Source organism: Mytilus californianus, unplaced genomic scaffold (genome assembly GCF_021869535.1).
Source record: "Mytilus californianus isolate M0D057914Y unplaced genomic scaffold, xbMytCali1.0.p SCAF_2, whole genome shotgun sequence".
In the NCBI taxonomy this organism is placed as follows: Eukaryota; Metazoa; Mollusca; class Bivalvia; order Mytilida; family Mytilidae; genus Mytilus; species Mytilus californianus.
Window position 1 is genome coordinate 102,230,973 of NW_026262668.1, and position 21,661 is coordinate 102,252,633.

General features: G+C 32.9%; 2 protein-coding genes across 4 annotated transcripts in view; both read left to right on the top strand.

Annotated features, from left to right (window-relative positions):
• LOC127730622 (kinesin-like protein KIF3B) overlaps positions 1 to 21,661 on the top strand; it is a 274,564-nt gene that overhangs the window by 251,174 nt on the left and 1,729 nt on the right. The gene's annotated exons all lie outside the window — the stretch shown is intronic.
• LOC127730616 (WAS/WASL-interacting protein family member 2-like) overlaps positions 16,713 to 21,661 on the top strand; it is a 44,851-nt gene continuing 39,902 nt past the window's right edge. For 2 of the 3 annotated variants that reach the window (XM_052239100.1, XM_052239102.1), the window contains exon 1: positions 16,713 to 16,943. The gene's annotated coding sequence lies outside the window, so the exon portion shown is untranslated. Of the gene's footprint in view, positions 17,025 to 21,661 lie in introns of all 3 variants that reach the window. The other variant, XM_052239101.1, reaches the window with a different exon arrangement.

Consider the following 21,661-nt stretch of genomic DNA (forward strand, 5'->3'; position numbering starts at 1 on the left):
ACATACTTCCCCATTACTTTTTCGCATCATTGATAAGATAAGACTATGATATTTATGAATTCATGGTTGACTTTAACTCAGGTGTCCGCAAACAACTATGGTGAGCATTCAAAAATGACCTCAAAAGGGTATTTTTTACCTAATGCAAACCACATAAAAAGGGGGGTATATGTGATTATGATTGAAATGGAATATGAAAATATCAGTTATTAAATTACATTAATAAAATGCATATATTTAATAAATTTATAAAACAATATTCATTCTCTTAATTATTTATTATGAAAAAATATGTTGAAAATAGCTTTTTTCAGCTTAAATTCATAGATATTCAGAAGAGGTAAAACTGGTCATCGGTTGCCATGGCAACCGATATGCTTAGCAACCAAAATTTTGCCTTTTTTTGTTTGTTTCATCAAGACTAGTAAGTGTGTGAAGTTTGAAGAAAATCCATGACCATTCGTGCCACACTCCCTATATAAGAGTTTAAATTGTTACAGAGAACCAGTATTAAATATTAAAATTTAATTGTCTCGATTGGAGAAATATCGTAACACACTTGTTGCAGTGGTGAAATCTGTTTCTCTAATGATTTTTATTCTTCTTTTTGAAAGATTTGCAGAAAGTTCTGTTCTTTAAATGTGACGTCATCAGGCATGGTCGCCTTTTTTCATGACGTCACAATAGGAAATTCAGAAGAAACCAAGAAAATTTGACTTCATAATTTTAAAAAATTTCGACCGATCATTTGCCGAGAACAGATATTTCACGAGTGAGGAGAAATGTTTTTCTCACACCGATCAAGAAATGTGAACATAGCACAAAAATTAGAGAAATTAACGTTTAGACATTAAAACTAGCAAAGTAAATTTAAAATTTCGAACTCAAGAAACCCTTCTTTCTTCTTCTTTAGGTCGTTTTCAGTAGTCCATCAATGATCTGAATATTATTTACAGTTTTTGGGCAGCGTGACCTATATATATATATCTATCCTAAATTGAGGTAAATTATATGGCCTTCCAAATACCGTTTCGATTCCGTACATCACTGAAGAGACATTAATTGTCGAAATCCGTATATGGTGTACCAATTTTTGCACCTCATGTTTGCGGTATACCATCTTTTCCGCAAGTTTATTGTTTTCTGTTTGGTATTAAATTAATAATTAAGATCTATTTTGTTACATCTGGTGATCCGTTTATTTGGCAATCGCCATGGCAGTCAGCAGGGTTTAAAAATATCCGTTGTTCGACCTGCTAGTCAAATGCGTTTTGTTAAAATATACTTTTTCACTTTTTTGGTCTTTTGGAAAATGTTGTTTGTGCTGTATTTAGACCCCTCTATCAAGAAATTTGTTTTGCATGCACACGTATAAAAATTGCGGTTTTTATCCAACGCAATCATAGGTTTGAACGTTGTTTTCAATTTAGACTTGTTTATATTTTTTCGTTTGGGTTTGTATTATATTTGCCTTCGGGTTTATATAATCCGTTCATCCTATTTCGACTCTTCAAAATTCAAGAGTCTATCCTTAGTTGAGGTAAATTATATGGCCTTCCAAATACCGTTTCGATTCCTAACATCACTGAAGGTAGCACTCCACAGTTAGAAAATAAAATTAAAATTGAACCACAAAATGTTTAATCATCTTCTATTCCTGGCTCTCTAATACATTAATCCAACTATTTGTGTCATACATGTGCATATGTATGTGATCAGTATTTTCCATAGATTTGATTTTCAAAAGTTAAAATAGTGAAATATAATTCCTTTTTTGTGTAACCATGGCAACATTCTGCATTTATTTACCATAAAATATTGCAAAAAGGGGGACTGATGAAAATGTCACATATTCCCCCAAAATTTGGTTCAAACTAGAATTTCAATGCTTTTGAGTAATGCCTTTTCTGAAACTGTTGACATTAATCTACCAATTGATCAAATAAAAATGGGTGTCTTTCGCCTCATTTTTTCGTAAAATTTAATCACAAAGTTCGTGCGACAAAAAGTTGTAAAAAACCATTACAATAATTGCCGGACCAATGCTTGGTCTGGATATGAAAATACGGACTTCATCAGTACAGAAAACAGGCCATATAACATACATTATATGCTCTTGATGTTCCTTTGAACCCACTATGAAGGCTATTTTAATCATCAGCTATCCAAAAATGAATTTTATTGCACACTAGCTCTAATATTTGAAAAATCCACAGGGGCCAAACTGCGAAACTACACACCTAACTGTGGAGTGCTACCGAAGAGACATTAATTGTCGAAATCCGGATATGGTGTACAATTTTTTGCACCTCATGTTTGCGGTATACCATCTTTTCTGCAAGTTTATTGTTTTTCTGTTTGGTATTAAATTAATAATTAAGATCTATTTTGTTACATCTGGTGATCCGTTTATTTGGCAATCGCCATGGCAGTCAGCAGGGTTTAAAAATATCCGTTGTTCGACCTGCTAGTCAAATGCGTTTTGTTAAAATATACTTTTTCACTTTTTTGGTCTTTTGGGAAATGTTGTTTGTGCTGTATTTAGACCCCTCTATCAAGAAATTTGTTTTGCATGCACACGTATAAAAATTGCGGTTTTTATCCAACGCAATCATAGGTTTGAACGTTGTTTTCAATTTAGACTTGTTTATATTTTTTCGTTTGGGTTTGTATTATATTTGCCTTCGGGTTTATATAATCCGTTCATCCTATTTCGACTCTTCAAAATTCAAGAGTCTATCCTTAGTTGAGGTAAATTATATGGCCTTCCAAATACCGTTTCGATTCCTAACATCACTGAAGGTAGCACTCCACAGTTAGAAAATAAAATTAAAATTGAACCACAAAATGTTTAATCATCTTCTATTCCTGGCTCTCTAATACATCAATCCAACTATTTGTGTCATACATGTGCATATGTATGTGATCAGTATTTTCCATAGATTTGATTTTCAAAAGTTAAAATAGTGAAATATAATTCCTTTTTTGTGTAACCATGGCAACATTCTGCATTTATTTACCATAAAATATTGCAAAAAGGGGGACTGATGAAAATGTCACATATTCCCCCAAAATTTGGTTCAAACTAGAATTTCAATGCTTTTGAGTAATGCCTTTTCTGAAACTGTTGACATTAATCTACCAATTGATCAAATAAAAATGGGTGTCTTTCGCCTCATTTTTTCGTAAAATTTAATCACAAAGTTCGTGCGACAAAAAGTTGTAAAAAACCATTACAATAATTGCCGGACCAATGCTTGGTCTGGATATGAAAATACGGACTTCATCAGTACAGAAAACAGGCCATATAACATACATTATATGCTCTTGATGTTCCTTTGAACCCACTATGAAGGCTATTTTAATCATCAGCTATCCAAAAATGAATTTTATTGCACACTAGCTCTAATATTTGAAAAATCCACAGGGGCCAAACTGCGAAACTACACACCTAACTGTGGAGTGCTACCGAAGAGACATTAATTGTCGAAATCCGGATATGGTGTACAATTTTTTGCACCTCATGTTTGCGGTATACCATCTTTTCTGCAAGTTTATTGTTTTTCTGTTTGGTATTAAATTAATAATTAAGATCTATTTTGTTACATCTGGTGATCCGTTTATTTGGCAATCGCCATGGCAGTCAGCAGGGTTTAAAAATATCCGTTGTTCGACCTGCTAGTCAAATGCGTTTTGTTAAAATATACTTTTTCACTTTTTTGGTCTTTTGGGAAATGTTGTTTGTGCTGTATTTAGACCCCTCTATCAAGAAATTTGTTTTGCATGCACACGTATAAAAATTGCGGTTTTTATCCAACGCAATCATAGGTTTGAACGTTGTTTTCAATTTAGACTTGTTTATATTTTTTCGTTTGGGTTTGTATTATATTTGCCTTCGGGTTTATATAATCCGTTCATCCTATTTCGACTCTTCAAAATTCAAGAGTCTATCCTTAGTTGAGGTAAATTATATGGCCTTCCAAATACCGTTTCGATTCCTAACATCACTGAAGGTAGCACTCCACAGTTAGAAAATAAAATTAAAATTGAACCACAAAATGTTTAATCATCTTCTATTCCTGGCTCTCTAATACATTAATCCAACTATTTGTGTCATACATGTGCATATGTATGTGATCAGTATTTTCCATAGATTTGATTTTCAAAAGTTAAAATAGTGAAATATAATTCCTTTTTTGTGTAACCATGGCAACATTCTGCATTTATTTACCATAAAATATTGCAAAAAGGGGGACTGATGAAAATGTCACATATTCCCCCAAAATTTGGTTCAAACTAGAATTTCAATGCTTTTGAGTAATGCCTTTTCTGAAACTGTTGACATTAATCTACCAATTGATCAAATAAAAATGGGTGTCTTTCGCCTCATTTTTTCGTAAAATTTAATCACAAAGTTCGTGCGACAAAAAGTTGTAAAAAACCATTACAATAATTGCCGGACCAATGCTTGGTCTGGATATGAAAATACGGACTTCATCAGTACAGAAAACAGGCCATATAACATACATTATATGCTCTTGATGTTCCTTTGAACCCACTATGAAGGCTATTTTAATCATCAGCTATCCAAAAATGAATTTTATTGCACACTAGCTCTAATATTTGAAAAATCCACAGGGGCCAAACTGCGAAACTACACACCTAACTGTGGAGTGCTACCGAAGAGACATTAATTGTCGAAATCCGGATATGGTGTACAATTTTTTGCACCTCATGTTTGCGGTATACCATCTTTTCTGCAAGTTTATTGTTTTTCTGTTTGGTATTAAATTAATAATTAAGATCTATTTTGTTACATCTGGTGATCCGTTTATTTGGCAATCGCCATGGCAGTCAGCAGGGTTTAAAAATATCCGTTGTTCGACCTGCTAGTCAAATGCGTTTTGTTAAAATATACTTTTTCACTTTTTTGGTCTTTTGGGAAATGTTGTTTGTGCTGTATTTAGACCCCTCTATCAAGAAATTTGTTTTGCATGCACACGTATAAAAATTGCGGTTTTTATCCAACGCAATCATAGGTTTGAACGTTGTTTTCAATTTAGACTTGTTTATATTTTTTCGTTTGGGTTTGTATTATATTTGCCTTCGGGTTTATATAATCCGTTCATCCTATTTCGACTCTTCAAAATTCAAGAGTCTATCCTTAGTTGAGGTAAATTATATGGCCTTCCAAATACCGTTTCGATTCCTAACATCACTGAAGGTAGCACTCCACAGTTAGAAAATAAAATTAAAATTGAACCACAAAATGTTTAATCATCTTCTATTCCTGGCTCTCTAATACATCAATCCAACTATTTGTGTCATACATGTGCATATGTATGTGATCAGTATTTTCCATAGATTTGATTTTCAAAAGTTAAAATAGTGAAATATAATTCCTTTTTTGTGTAACCATGGCAACATTCTGCATTTATTTACCATAAAATATTGCAAAAAGGGGGGACTGATGAAAATGTCACATATTCCCCCAAAATTTGGTTCAAACTAGAATTTCAATGCTTTTGAGTAATGCCTTTTCTGAAACTGTTGACATTAATCTACCAATTGATCAAATAAAAATGGGTGTCTTTCGCCTCATTTTTTCGTAAAATTTAATCACAAAGTTCGTGCGACAAAAAGTTGTAAAAAACCATTACAATAATTGCCGGACCAATGCTTGGTCTGGATATGAAAATACGGACTTCATCAGTACAGAAAACAGGCCATATAACATACATTATATGCTCTTGATGTTCCTTTGAACCCACTATGAAGGCTATTTTAATCATCAGCTATCCAAAAATGAATTTTATTGCACACTAGCTCTAATATTTGAAAAATCCACAGGGGCCAAACTGCGAAACTACACACCTAACTGTGGAGTGCTACCGAAGAGACATTAATTGTCGAAATCCGGATATGGTGTACAATTTTTTGCACCTCATGTTTGCGGTATACCATCTTTTCTGCAAGTTTATTGTTTTTCTGTTTGGTATTAAATTAATAATTAAGATCTATTTTGTTACATCTGGTGATCCGTTTATTTGGCAATCGCCATGGCAGTCAGCAGGGTTTAAAAATATCCGTTGTTCGACCTGCTAGTCAAATGCGTTTTGTTAAAATATACTTTTTCACTTTTTTGGTCTTTTGGGAAATGTTGTTTGTGCTGTATTTAGACCCCTCTATCAAGAAATTTGTTTTGCATGCACACGTATAAAAATTGCGGTTTTTATCCAACGCAATCATAGGTTTGAACGTTGTTTTCAATTTAGACTTGTTTATATTTTTTCGTTTGGGTTTGTATTATATTTGCCTTCGGGTTTATATAATCCGTTCATCCTATTTCGACTCTTCAAAATTCAAGAGTCTATCCTTAGTTGAGGTAAATTATATGGCCTTCCAAATACCGTTTCGATTCCTAACATCACTGAAGGTAGCACTCCACAGTTAGAAAATAAAATTAAAATTGAACCACAAAATGTTTAATCATCTTCTATTCCTGGCTCTCTAATACATTAATCCAACTATTTGTGTCATACATGTGCATATGTATGTGATCAGTATTTTCCATAGATTTGATTTTCAAAAGTTAAAATAGTGAAATATAATTCCTTTTTTGTGTAACCATGGCAACATTCTGCATTTATTTACCATAAAATATTGCAAAAAGGGGGACTGATGAAAATGTCACATATTCCCCCAAAATTTGGTTCAAACTAGAATTTCAATGCTTTTGAGTAATGCCTTTTCTGAAACTGTTGACATTAATCTACCAATTGATCAAATAAAAATGGGTGTCTTTCGCCTCATTTTTTCGTAAAATTTAATCACAAAGTTCGTGCGACAAAAAGTTGTAAAAAACCATTACAATAATTGCCGGACCAATGCTTGGTCTGGATATGAAAATACGGACTTCATCAGTACAGAAAACAGGCCATATAACATACATTATATGCTCTTGATGTTCCTTTGAACCCACTATGAAGGCTATTTTAATCATCAGCTATCCAAAAATGAATTTTATTGCACACTAGCTCTAATATTTGAAAAATCCACAGGGGCCAAACTGCGAAACTACACACCTAACTGTGGAGTGCTACCGAAGAGACATTAATTGTCGAAATCCGGATATGGTGTACAATTTTTTGCACCTCATGTTTGCGGTATACCATCTTTTCTGCAAGTTTATTGTTTTTCTGTTTGGTATTAAATTAATAATTAAGATCTATTTTGTTACATCTGGTGATCCGTTTATTTGGCAATCGCCATGGCAGTCAGCAGGGTTTAAAAATATCCGTTGTTCGACCTGCTAGTCAAATGCGTTTTGTTAAAATATACTTTTTCACTTTTTTGGTCTTTTGGGAAATGTTGTTTGTGCTGTATTTAGACCCCTCTATCAAGAAATTTGTTTTGCATGCACACGTATAAAAATTGCGGTTTTTATCCAACGCAATCATAGGTTTGAACGTTGTTTTCAATTTAGACTTGTTTATATTTTTTCGTTTGGGTTTGTATTATATTTGCCTTCGGGTTTATATAATCCGTTCATCCTATTTCGACTCTTCAAAATTCAAGAGTCTATCCTTAGTTGAGGTAAATTATATGGCCTTCCAAATACCGTTTCGATTCCTAACATCACTGAAGGTAGCACTCCACAGTTAGAAAATAAAATTAAAATTGAACCACAAAATGTTTAATCATCTTCTATTCCTGGCTCTCTAATACATCAATCCAACTATTTGTGTCATACATGTGCATATGTATGTGATCAGTATTTTCCATAGATTTGATTTTCAAAAGTTAAAATAGTGAAATATAATTCCTTTTTTGTGTAACCATGGCAACATTCTGCATTTATTTACCATAAAATATTGCAAAAAGGGGGACTGATGAAAATGTCACATATTCCCCCAAAATTTGGTTCAAACTAGAATTTCAATGCTTTTGAGTAATGCCTTTTCTGAAACTGTTGACATTAATCTACCAATTGATCAAATAAAAATGGGTGTCTTTCGCCTCATTTTTTCGTAAAATTTAATCACAAAGTTCGTGCGACAAAAAGTTGTAAAAAACCATTACAATAATTGCCGGACCAATGCTTGGTCTGGATATGAAAATACGGACTTCATCAGTACAGAAAACAGGCCATATAACATACATTATATGCTCTTGATGTTCCTTTGAACCCACTATGAAGGCTATTTTAATCATCAGCTATCCAAAAATGAATTTTATTGCACACTAGCTCTAATATTTGAAAAATCCACAGGGGCCAAACTGCGAAACTACACACCTAACTGTGGAGTGCTACCGAAGAGACATTAATTGTCGAAATCCGGATATGGTGTACAATTTTTTGCACCTCATGTTTGCGGTATACCATCTTTTCTGCAAGTTTATTGTTTTTCTGTTTGGTATTAAATTAATAATTAAGATCTATTTTGTTACATCTGGTGATCCGTTTATTTGGCAATCGCCATGGCAGTCAGCAGGGTTTAAAAATATCCGTTGTTCGACCTGCTAGTCAAATGCGTTTTGTTAAAATATACTTTTTCACTTTTTTGGTCTTTTGGGAAATGTTGTTTGTGCTGTATTTAGACCCCTCTATCAAGAAATTTGTTTTGCATGCACACGTATAAAAATTGCGGTTTTTATCCAACGCAATCATAGGTTTGAACGTTGTTTTCAATTTAGACTTGTTTATATTTTTTCGTTTGGGTTTGTATTATATTTGCCTTCGGGTTTATATAATCCGTTCATCCTATTTCGACTCTTCAAAATTCAAGAGTCTATCCTTAGTTGAGGTAAATTATATGGCCTTCCAAATACCGTTTCGATTCCTAACATCACTGAAGGTAGCACTCCACAGTTAGAAAATAAAATTAAAATTGAACCACAAAATGTTTAATCATCTTCTATTCCTGGCTCTCTAATACATCAATCCAACTATTTGTGTCATACATGTGCATATGTATGTGATCAGTATTTTCCATAGATTTGATTTTCAAAAGTTAAAATAGTGAAATATAATTCCTTTTTTGTGTAACCATGGCAACATTCTGCATTTATTTACCATAAAATATTGCAAAAAGGGGGACTGATGAAAATGTCACATATTCCCCCAAAATTTGGTTCAAACTAGAATTTCAATGCTTTTGAGTAATGCCTTTTCTGAAACTGTTGACATTAATCTACCAATTGATCAAATAAAAATGGGTGTCTTTCGCCTCATTTTTTCGTAAAATTTAATCACAAAGTTCGTGCGACAAAAAGTTGTAAAAAACCATTACAATAATTGCCGGACCAATGCTTGGTCTGGATATGAAAATACGGACTTCATCAGTACAGAAAACAGGCCATATAACATACATTATATGCTCTTGATGTTCCTTTGAACCCACTATGAAGGCTATTTTAATCATCAGCTATCCAAAAATGAATTTTATTGCACACTAGCTCTAATATTTGAAAAATCCACAGGGGCCAAACTGCGAAACTACACACCTAACTGTGGAGTGCTACCGAAGAGACATTAATTGTCGAAATCCGGATATGGTGTACAATTTTTTGCACCTCATGTTTGCGGTGTACCATCTTTTCTGCAAGTTTATTGTTTTTCTGTTTGGTATTAAATTAATAATTAAGATCTATTTTGTTACATCTGGTGATCCGTTTATTTGGCAATCGCCATGGCAGTCAGCAGGGTTTAAAAATATCCGTTGTTCGACCTGCTAGTCAAATGCGTTTTGTTAAAATATACTTTTTCACTTTTTTGGTCTTTTGGGAAATGTTGTTTGTGCTGTATTTAGACCCCTCTATCAAGAAATTTGTTTTGCATGCACACGTATAAAAATTGCGGTTTTTATCCAACGCAATCATAGGTTTGAACGTTGTTTTCAATTTAGACTTGTTTATATTTTTTCGTTTGGGTTTGTATTATATTTGCCTTCGGGTTTATATAATCCGTTCATCCTATTTCGACTCTTCAAAATTCAAGAGTCTATCCTTAGTTGAGGTAAATTATATGGCCTTCCAAATACCGTTTCGATTCCTAACATCACTGAAGGTAGCACTCCACAGTTAGAAAATAAAATTAAAATTGAACCACAAAATGTTTAATCATCTTCTATTCCTGGCTCTCTAATACATCAATCCAACTATTTGTGTCATACATGTGCATATGTATGTGATCAGTATTTTCCATAGATTTGATTTTCAAAAGTTAAAATAGTGAAATATAATTCCTTTTTTGTGTAACCATGGCAACATTCTGCATTTATTTACCATAAAATATTGCAAAAAGGGGGACTGATGAAAATGTCACATATTCCCCCAAAATTTGGTTCAAACTAGAATTTCAATGCTTTTGAGTAATGCCTTTTCTGAAACTGTTGACATTAATCTACCAATTGATCAAATAAAAATGGGTGTCTTTCGCCTCATTTTTTCGTAAAATTTAATCACAAAGTTCGTGCGACAAAAAGTTGTAAAAAACCATTACAATAATTGCCGGACCAATGCTTGGTCTGGATATGAAAATACGGACTTCATCAGTACAGAAAACAGGCCATATAACATACATTATATGCTCTTGATGTTCCTTTGAACCCACTATGAAGGCTATTTTAATCATCAGCTATCCAAAAATGAATTTTATTGCACACTAGCTCTAATATTTGAAAAATCCACAGGGGCCAAACTGCGAAACTACACACCTAACTGTGGAGTGCTACCGAAGAGACATTAATTGTCGAAATCCGGATATGGTGTACAATTTTTTGCACCTCATGTTTGCGGTATACCATCTTTTCTGCAAGTTTATTGTTTTTCTGTTTGGTATTAAATTAATAATTAAGATCTATTTTGTTACATCTGGTGATCCGTTTATTTGGCAATCGCCATGGCAGTCAGCAGGGTTTAAAAATATCCGTTGTTCGACCTGCTAGTCAAATGCGTTTTGTTAAAATATACTTTTTCACTTTTTTGGTCTTTTGGGAAATGTTGTTTGTGCTGTATTTAGACCCCTCTATCAAGAAATTTGTTTTGCATGCACACGTATAAAAATTGCGGTTTTTATCCAACGCAATCATAGGTTTGAACGTTGTTTTCAATTTAGACTTGTTTATATTTTTTCGTTTGGGTTTGTATTATATTTGCCTTCGGGTTTATATAATCCGTTCATCCTATTTCGACTCTTCAAAATTCAAGAGTCTATCCTTAGTTGAGGTAAATTATATGGCCTTCCAAATACCGTTTCGATTCCTAACATCACTGAAGGTAGCACTCCACAGTTAGAAAATAAAATTAAAATTGAACCACAAAATGTTTAATCATCTTCTATTCCTGGCTCTCTAATACATTAATCCAACTATTTGTGTCATACATGTGCATATGTATGTGATCAGTATTTTCCATAGATTTGATTTTCAAAAGTTAAAATAGTGAAATATAATTCCTTTTTTGTGTAACCATGGCAACATTCTGCATTTATTTACCATAAAATATTGCAAAAAGGGGGACTGATGAAAATGTCACATATTCCCCCAAAATTTGGTTCAAACTAGAATTTCAATGCTTTTGAGTAATGCCTTTTCTGAAACTGTTGACATTAATCTACCAATTGATCAAATAAAAATGGGTGTCTTTCGCCTCATTTTTTCGTAAAATTTAATCACAAAGTTCGTGCGACAAAAAGTTGTAAAAAACCATTACAATAATTGCCGGACCAATGCTTGGTCTGGATATGAAAATACGGACTTCATCAGTACAGAAAACAGGCCATATAACATACATTATATGCTCTTGATGTTCCTTTGAACCCACTATGAAGGCTATTTTAATCATCAGCTATCCAAAAATGAATTTTATTGCACACTAGCTCTAATATTTGAAAAATCCACAGGGGCCAAACTGCGAAACTACACACCTAACTGTGGAGTGCTACCGAAGAGACATTAATTGTCGAAATCCGGATATGGTGTACAATTTTTTGCACCTCATGTTTGCGGTATACCATCTTTTCTGCAAGTTTATTGTTTTTCTGTTTGGTATTAAATTAATAATTAAGATCTATTTTGTTACATCTGGTGATCCGTTTATTTGGCAATCGCCATGGCAGTCAGCAGGGTTTAAGAATATCCGTTGCTCGACCTGCTAGTCAAATGCGTTTTGTCGATATATATATATTTACAAGAACACACAAATATTTGAAAATGAATTTGGAGTGCATAACTTTTTAAATTGTGATTCAAAGTATATACATAGGTTTTTAATAAATTAAATCTTAGTGGGGAACAGCTAGTGTAAGATGTTTTCTGAAAGTGTTGACTGTTGTGACAGTGACTGTATGGGTTGGTAATAAATTCAACTGAGTTATGGTATTAGGCAAAATGAAAATTTATATGTATCTTTTTGGTTGAAATGTGCCTGAAAGTGAAATTATGATTTTTCCGGGTTCTACTGTCTGATGGCTTGTGAATAGCCGATGGGATTGCTACGTTTTGATGGACTTTTTTGTAGAACATTATTAATCTTGTGCGTAGTCTTCTTTCTTGTAGTGTTGGCCAGTTTAATGAATTTATCATGTCTGTAGGACTACTGATGTTATGGTACCTGTTACAGACATATCTGGCAGCTCGTCGTTGGACCATCTCGATTTTAGAAGTTTGTTGAACTGTGTGATGGTCCCATACTGTACATGAATATTCCAGCCTTGGTCGAACTAGCCCCGATATGAATGAGTCTTGATGTTCTGACATGATGATGTTGTCTGTATGTCACTTTGACCATTTCTAGTTTGCATATCTTGTGTGGTGTAATGCCCAGATACTTAGCTGAAGAGACAAGTTCAAGTTTGTGATTGTGGAGGATATAGTATTGTTTAAAATTTTGTATACGCCCGTTTACGGGACGTATTATGGTATACCTCTGTCCGTCCGTTTGTCGGACAATAACTCAAAAACACTTTCACCTATTTTCATGAAACTTTGGTGAATTGTTTATATCTATTGACGTAAGCTCCCTTTCTATTTTTATAAATTTTAGATTGTACATTACCGAGTTATGGGATTTCATTCTTAAAAAATGGGGGATTTTCCAGTTTTCTTACTATAACTCAAAAATGCTTTGAACAATTTTCATTAAACTTTGGTGAATTGTTTATATATATTGACATAAGTTCTCTTTCGATTTTTGTTAATTTCTGATCATACGTTTTGGAGGATTGGGATTTTATTCATAAAAAAGGGGAGGTTTTCCTGTATTTCGGACAATAACTTTGACCTATAATCGTTTACTTTTAACACATTGTTACTTGGATGGAGAGTTGTCTCATTGGTTCTCATACCACATCTTCTTATTTCTAATAACTCAAAAACGCTTTTAGCAGTTATTATGAAACTTTGGTGACTTGTTTATATCTATTGGAATCAGCTCCCTTTTTTGTTATAAACTTCTGATATAACATTGTGGAGTTATGGAATTTTATTAGTTGAAAAATTGTCGAAAACTGTCTAGTTAGCGACGGGCGTACCATGCGCTCATGGCGCAGCTCTTTGTTTCTTTTGTGAGACTGTAAGGACTTGCATTTGTCTGGATGGAAAGCAATCAACTAGTCTTGCTCTCACCTAGCAGCTGCATAGATATATCTAACTGTAGTGCATCACAGTAGAAAAACTTAAGTAGGAAACAATTTTGCAACACGGTATAAATAGATATTATACCAGCAAGCATAGTAAATCTAGAGACATATATACACATGTATATATGTCTCTGGTAAAATTTAAACTAGAAGTAGGTTTCTTTACAGGTTATAATATTTGAATTTTATCATGCAGGGAAAGTTTGACAGTCTAATTAATTCAGAAGAAAATACTGTTTACATAAAAACTTTTATTTAGGCCATGTCCAGTTGTATTTGTAGTATTTGTATTTTTATCCATCTGATGAGTTAAGCCTCTTTCAACTGATTTTTATAGTTCGTTCTTATGTTGTACTGTTACACCACTGTCCCAGGTTAGGGGAGGGTTGGGATCCCGCTAACATGTTTAACCCCGCCACATTATGTATGTATGTGCCTGTCCCAAGTCAGGAGCCTGTAATTCAGTGGTTGTCGTTTGTTTATGTGTTACATATTTGTTTTTCGTTCATTTTTTTGTACATAAATTAGGCCGTTAGTTTTCTCGTTTGAATTGTTTTACATTGTCATTTCGGGGCCTTTTATAGCTGACTGTGCGGTATGGGCTTTGTTCATTGTTGAAGGCCGTACGGTGACCTATAATTGTTAATTTCTGTTTCATTTGGTCTCTTGTGGAGAGTTGTCTCATTGGCAATCATACCACATCTTCTTTTTTATATTTGCAGGTAGTCATATTAATATATACATATGTCAAGTTTATAATACAAATGCAATACCATGTGATCATAGATTATAACTGACAAATAAACTCTGAATTAAAGAACTACTAAGAAGCATCTTAATAAATATAAAGAATGAAGCATAACAAAATAAAAATTCTATGAGATACAAATGAAATGTAAATTTCATACCCGCCTCATACAAACCTATTCCACATTAAGGCCGGGAAAGGGAGGGAGAGTTTTTGAAAAATGAACAAACGACGAAACACAACGTTCATTAACAAATTAACTACGCTGATAGAAGTTTCAACGACAAACTAAGACATATTCAAACATAAAAAATTTAAATTATTAAAATGTTGACTACCTGTTTTCTGGTGTTTCTGAAAAGTGATGATCAGTAGCGAGTTCTACTTTTAAACTGAATTTGTTATCCAATATAAATTACTGTACTGCGTCTATCTATCTATCTTCATATTTCCGCACTCAGTCACAACTTTGACTATTACAGGCCGTTGCATGCGTGGCTTATTTACAATTTAAAAGAAATAAATTTTCAGTAATTTTACGTTACATTGCATTGGTGCATAGAAAACTAAAGTAAAAATATAACAGTGATTTAATAAATTTTTTTGTGGATTGTTATCCTATGTATATTTCATGGTAAAACTATGTACATGTTATGCAGTTTTTAGAATATTTGTGAAAGAGCAGATATAGAAATCTGCTCTTTGAAGCCGTCGACTGTTGTACAAAGGATTGCTGGTGTAGGAAGTAGGTTCCATTGTACTATTGTATGTGGATAAAATGAGAACTTGTAAGAATCTTTATTTGTTTGAATTTGTTTTAAGTGGTTGGTATGTTTATGTCTTGTTCTACTATCTGATTTAACGAGAAGATCTTTAGGGTAGATTGCTATGTGTTGATGTATGATCTTATAGAATACCACTAGTCTTTTGTTTGTATACGTCTCAATTCTAATGTAGGCCACTGTAAGTGATCAAGCATATTTGAGACTGAGCTGGTATTGTGATATCTATTACATGTATAGCGAGCAGCTTTTCGTTGGACCATCTCAATTTGATTGATTTGGTTTTTGATGTGAGGGTCCCAGACGCAAGAGCTGTACTCAAGCTTAGGTCTAACTAATGACATGTATGCCCTTTCTTTAATTTGTTTGGATGAAACTTTAAGGTTACGTTTTAGAAAATTAAGTTGTCGATTTGCATTAGCTGTTATATTATTTAGGTGTTTATTCCATTTGAGATCAGATTGGATGGTTATGCCTAAATATTTTGTAGCTGTTTCAGTTTGGAGAATGTGACCATGAAGGATGTAGTCATGGTTGACTGGTTTCTTTTTTGTGTAATTCTAAGTATGGAGCATTTGTCTGGGTGAAATGACATTAACCAGTCTTTTTCCCATTGTGCCGTTGAATTTAAATCCTGTTTGTGTTTGGATGCATCATCTATGTTTTTGATGTTTCTATAGATGATGCTGTCATCGGCAAATAACCTGAAGGTGCTGTGTTGTAAATATTCTGGGAAATCATTTATGTAAATGAGGAATAAGATTGGGCCGCAAGGCCTGACAGTGCCCTGTGGCACTCCAGATGTTACCCCAATTTTTTCTGATTGTTCTCCATCTAGCATGACTGTCTGTGTACGATGGTGTAAAAAATCACCAACCCATTCCAAGGTATTATTGTCTATGCCGTAGTATTTTAATTTGTAAAGTAATCACCAATAAAAAACGTGTTTAAATTAAATTAGAAGACAGTCCAAACTAAACCTTGACCATAGATGTGTTCACTGTTAAATAAAGTGAGACCAATTGTCCAATTACCAATTCACTTAATTATTTTTCCGATTCTTCAATAATTATTCATTTTTATTAAAATACAAACCATCTTACGGTTTGGACAAAATCAAAAGTTATTTATGCATTCCGACGGTCAAAATAAAGTCTTATATATCTTATTAATATGACAAGTTCGAACAAGAAAAAAAAAATACAAATTACAGGATTAGACTTTCATTTTCTTATTCCCCGCATTACCAAATGGTGGCTTTCTAATGAAGCAGTTTCATATTTTTGCCCCCCCCCTTTTTTTTCCCCCATTATATTTTTATAAACAGTTGTGTCCCTTCGCAAAAACTTCCGGAATTTTTCACAAAAGCGCTTTCGTGTTGTTAAAATTGTTAAACCTTGTTCATTTTCTGATTATTTAATTAAATATATTAAAATTTTGATATCATCACCAGAATGTTGTAAACAAAAAATGGAAAGAATACTGAAATGTTCTTTATTGTAATAAAGCGTTTCAATGATTTAGAGTGACCTAATTCTCCGCGGATATGGGTGTCGTGATGACCAATTGCCCTTATTTGATACGCCATCTTTAGGTTTACTGATGTAGTTCCTGTTGACAAAAAAGTTTGGAGACTCTCTTCCGGGTTATTTGAAGTACCATATTTATGTTTGTCGATAACTAAGTGAATCAGGCTGGATGAAAATGCAAAATACAAAGCCATAATACAGCGACAAACAGTTGGTTTGTCCAGTTGTTTCGCAACTCAGCGGTAGGAATAACAAAAATAGCTTGTTAAACTGTCACCTTTTTCGTGTGACTTTATTTGTTGCCAGAAGTCCTACATAATAAGGTTAGATTTTCTTGCCTCGTTATCAACATTGTTTAAACAAGTTTCTGTTGTATCTGAAGATATTTTGCATGGAAACCTATTTGTTTACATTGTAAAAACTCATTTCCTGGTTAGCCAATTCTGTATTCCTACCCAACATGGCAACAAATCTACCCTCTTATCTCAGGAAAAGTGCATACAACATTTCTACAGCAATGGACGTAATTACACTTGTTTGTAAATTTGTCCCCATTACTTAAAACCATGCAAGTTCCCGTAAAACTTTGCATCACAATTCAAAACATGAACCACTTTTGAATTTTTACACTTTCCCGTAATTTTCCTATGTCACAATGCTTATGTTATATTTACGTCTCAGTAAGAACCGATTGTTCTATGACATTGTTTATGCTGATTCACCCAGTGTAACTCATTCTTTAAAAGCATCTCAAGTTGGTGTATTTGACGTCACGATTAAAAATTGATTTTTGTTTGTATGACGTCACAAAGCTATTCAGAGACCAATCAAGAATCATTCATAGACAAAATTCAGCTGTTTACCAACTGTGTTAACAGTCAAACTTCCTACAGTTTTGTATGATATGCTAGTTCTAGCCCAAATCATTCCAGTCCCAGACGAATGACGATATAGCCCAAATTTAAATTCGGTTTGGCCCCTCTTATGAAAAATACAAGGAATAAAATATATATGACTTTTTCAGTATATGGATATTAAACTGCACTTTGTAAGAAAACAAAGAAATATTGATCATGTTGATGCCAACGTTAAATATGTTAATACTGTGATACAAATAGACAGGAAATATGGAAAAAAAATTGAAAAACATTGATTAACAAAATTTTAATCTGCTAACAGAATCCCTGTGGATCAGTGACCATCAATACTGTTTTCTAAAAATATTCCACTGATCATTTGCTAAATTTACTCAACTTATTCATGTGCAAATTGCCATTTACCCTAAATCAAATACTTCACAAAACTCTCCGACTTGTATATATATAATCTGTGCCAAAAAACTTTTGAAGCACTTGCCCAATCAAAAAATGTTATCTTTTTTCTCTAGGTCAAATAAAAAATTCTCCTTTCCTCCAAAAAAAATTCAGATAGTGTTTTTGCCAAAAAAATCCTTTTTTTCTATAAACTTGTATCATTTCAAGTAAAAAGACTCGGCCAAAAAAAAACAACACATTTTTAGCATTAGTAAAGTATTATTCAACTAGAGGGATTGTTACTTTTTTGGGGGAAAATTCCCTAATTGGTGGGTGTCTCCAACCTGTTTATTCCTCATATTCTTTCATATTTTTATTAGTCTTAAATATTAAAACTATAAGTTAATTCTCTGGCACTTCATTAGGTTCTGGATGGGGGTCCTTCATTTCTGTACTCCTTAATTTTTTATGCCATTTTTCCCTATTCTTTATATTTTAACACCTCATTTTTCTCTCTTGTTTATTTTTTTTTGTCCATTTTTCTCTAAAAATATTCTTTTTGTTTTTTGCCCATTATCATGATTATTCTCTATTCTGTAAAACCCCATCCACACCCTCCTTCATAATTTGCCACTTTCGTTAATGTTGTTTAAAAATGCATAGATAGTTTTTCTGCATAGCTTTTTTCAACTGGAAACTTCTCTGGGTATTCGTGTAGGCCTTTTCAACTTTTCAATGTTTAACCTGGGATGGCCCTCTGTTTTCATTTCAGCATCGAATGAGATCGAATCCTTGATTGTTAAAGTGAATCCTAATCAATTCCTGGTATAATTAATGCTTCCATCAAGTTGACCATGCTGAGACGAATGTATGGAATTATAGAATATTAAATTTGGATCAACAGTATTTGTAGATTTTTATGTTTAGTTTAGTCTGTTTTGATGGAGAGTACTGGAGACATGAGCATTAAAGTATATTATTTTTGGAAGAAAAAAATAAGTCGAAAGCAATAATGGCACAGAGCATGCTGGGTTTGTGTGGTCTTCTTTCATTGTAATTCAAGTTATCCTTTTATGTATTTTCTTCCACCTCAGAGCTATCAGCTCTTTGATTATCAGAGTTCTGGAAATTATTTTACTGTCCTGTTACAATGACACCTTGCATTTGTTTACACCCCTAAACTACTTTAAACATGTTAAAATGTAAAAGGGAGGTGTGTATTATATAATTACTTAAACCTTAGCAATGGCTAAAAGAACCTGTAATTAAAACAAATGTCATCCTTTTAATTTTATGATTCACCAGAATTAGTTTAATAACTTGATTGAATAATTGCTTAATTTGGGTGTAGGCATTTCTGTTTCTAAAACACAAGACTTATATGCCTTAATAATGATGAAAGAGAAATGCTGTTGCCTTTGTGAGTAAGAACTTCTAAAAAAGTTTTAGATTACAATCCTGTGTTCTATGGAAGGATTACATTTTCAGTGAACATGATATCATTGAAATTATTACCATTTATGTAAGACATACATGTATTCCCATGTCAATCATGTCAGTGATCAACAATTTTACAAAGAAATTGAAGAGAAACTTGAATTCATATTATCATGATCATTATATATATATGATTGCTGGAAGATTGTTGGATTTTTCTGTATAAGTTTGCTATGAAAAAGCAGGTTGTACATTTCTGAAAGGGACCACTATCCTCCTCAGTAATCTGTAAGTACTTTCACTAGTTCATACCTTCATCATAACAGTTATGATCAGATTTTGAATTTGAAGTGGTCATTGTGATTGTATTATCAATAAAAGATATGAGTTTAATTCACATTTACAGAAATGATCATTTGATAGTCTTCCTGTAAGTCAGGAATCTGTGATTCAGTGGTTGTCGTTTGTTGATGTGTAACATATTTGTTTTTCATTCATTATCTTGTACATAAATTAGGCCGTTAGTTTATTCGTTTGAATTGTTTAACATTTGTCATTTCAAGGCCTTTTATAGCTGACTATGCGGTATGGGCTTTGCTCATTGTTGAAGGCCGTAAGGTGACCTATAGCTGTTGATTTCTGTGTCATTTGGTCTATTGTGGAGAGTTGTCTCATTGGAAATCATTAAGTACTTTTATTGTCTGTTGGGATATAATTGACACATACATATGTTTTTGCAGGTGTTAATCACTACTTCAATATTTTTGACAAACAATAGATGGGCTTGGGTATTAAAATTAAATTGTCTTAATTGCAATATCAATCAAGTTATCAGTAGTTTATTTTCATAATGTATATAATTGTTTGAAATAACTACCGGGTACATGTATAGTTAGAAAGCACATATTAAATTATTTATGGAAAACAAAATTTATACAAATTGTAAAAAAAAAATTCATTAAAGGGGCATTAGCTACCAGATATGAAAAAAAATAGAATATGATTTTTTTTGTTCAATCATTAACAAAATAATAATTCGCTTTTAGCAGCCAATATGGTTCAATTTTGTCAAAATAAGCAAATAAACATCGCTGGTGAATTATTCACTTGCAAGTGAATAATTCGACCTCATTGGACCTTCAATTTAACCCATTAGCTAGACATTGGTTACGCATGTATAAGTCGTGTTCAGCCATGAAATGATAGATTATATAGGGATACAATTTAATCTTCTCACTGTTGGAATCACCTTCTTAGTGAGAATCCTGATATATTATCAAGTACATGCATTATTAACTGTTTATTTCAGATTTATTGCAATTTGGATATACATTTTAGTATGTTATAAATCAAATATGAGAATTTGAGTAAAATCAGTGAACATGAATTTGACAGCTAATGCCCCTTTTATAATTTAGTAGGCTCATTTATGTTGATCATCAAAGACAAAATTGGAACTAAATTCCCTTAGTGTTCTATGCTACTGAATTTTTCTGTAGTTATAGCAAAATATTGTATAAACTTAAATTGGAGTTAATATCAGAAGTATTCCATCGGGGAACATAAAATGCTTTCAATGGATATTCTTTTATCACAAGGACTCTGTCTCACAATGAATCATTTGGAATACGAAATTCCTTTAGGGAACTGCTTACAAAATAAATCACACATTTCCACTCTACATGCCCAACTTGGTTATACTAAACTTGTTATATGGAAGATATGATCAATCATAATGAATACTAGTTTAATTATTCTTTTCATTCATACTTAACATCGTATTTTTATATTGTATATCAAAAACTATTTTCATATACAAAATTTTTAATCCGCAAGTAATCATATGAATGTAATCTTAAAGTAATCTAAAAGTAATCATGATTACACCTGATTTTTACATTATAACCGATTAAATTACGATTACTTGTAATCAGAAATAGCATGATTACTGGTTACATGTTATTACATTGCAAAATGTAATTGATTACAGCTGAATACGATTACTGATTACGATTACCCCATGCCTGATAGTAGTTCAATGGTTGTCGTTGGTTCATGTATGTCATAATTGTTTTTATGCCCCAGCGACAAAATGTCGAGGGGCATATTAATTTACCCTGTCTGTTTGTCTGTCCGTCTGTCCGGATAAGGATACATTGTTTGTCAGTCTATCTCCTCCTACAGTTTTGAAGGTACAACTTTAACATTTTGTAGGATGTTCATACAAATAATGAAAGTGTGCATGGCCACAGGATTTTAATTTTTATGCC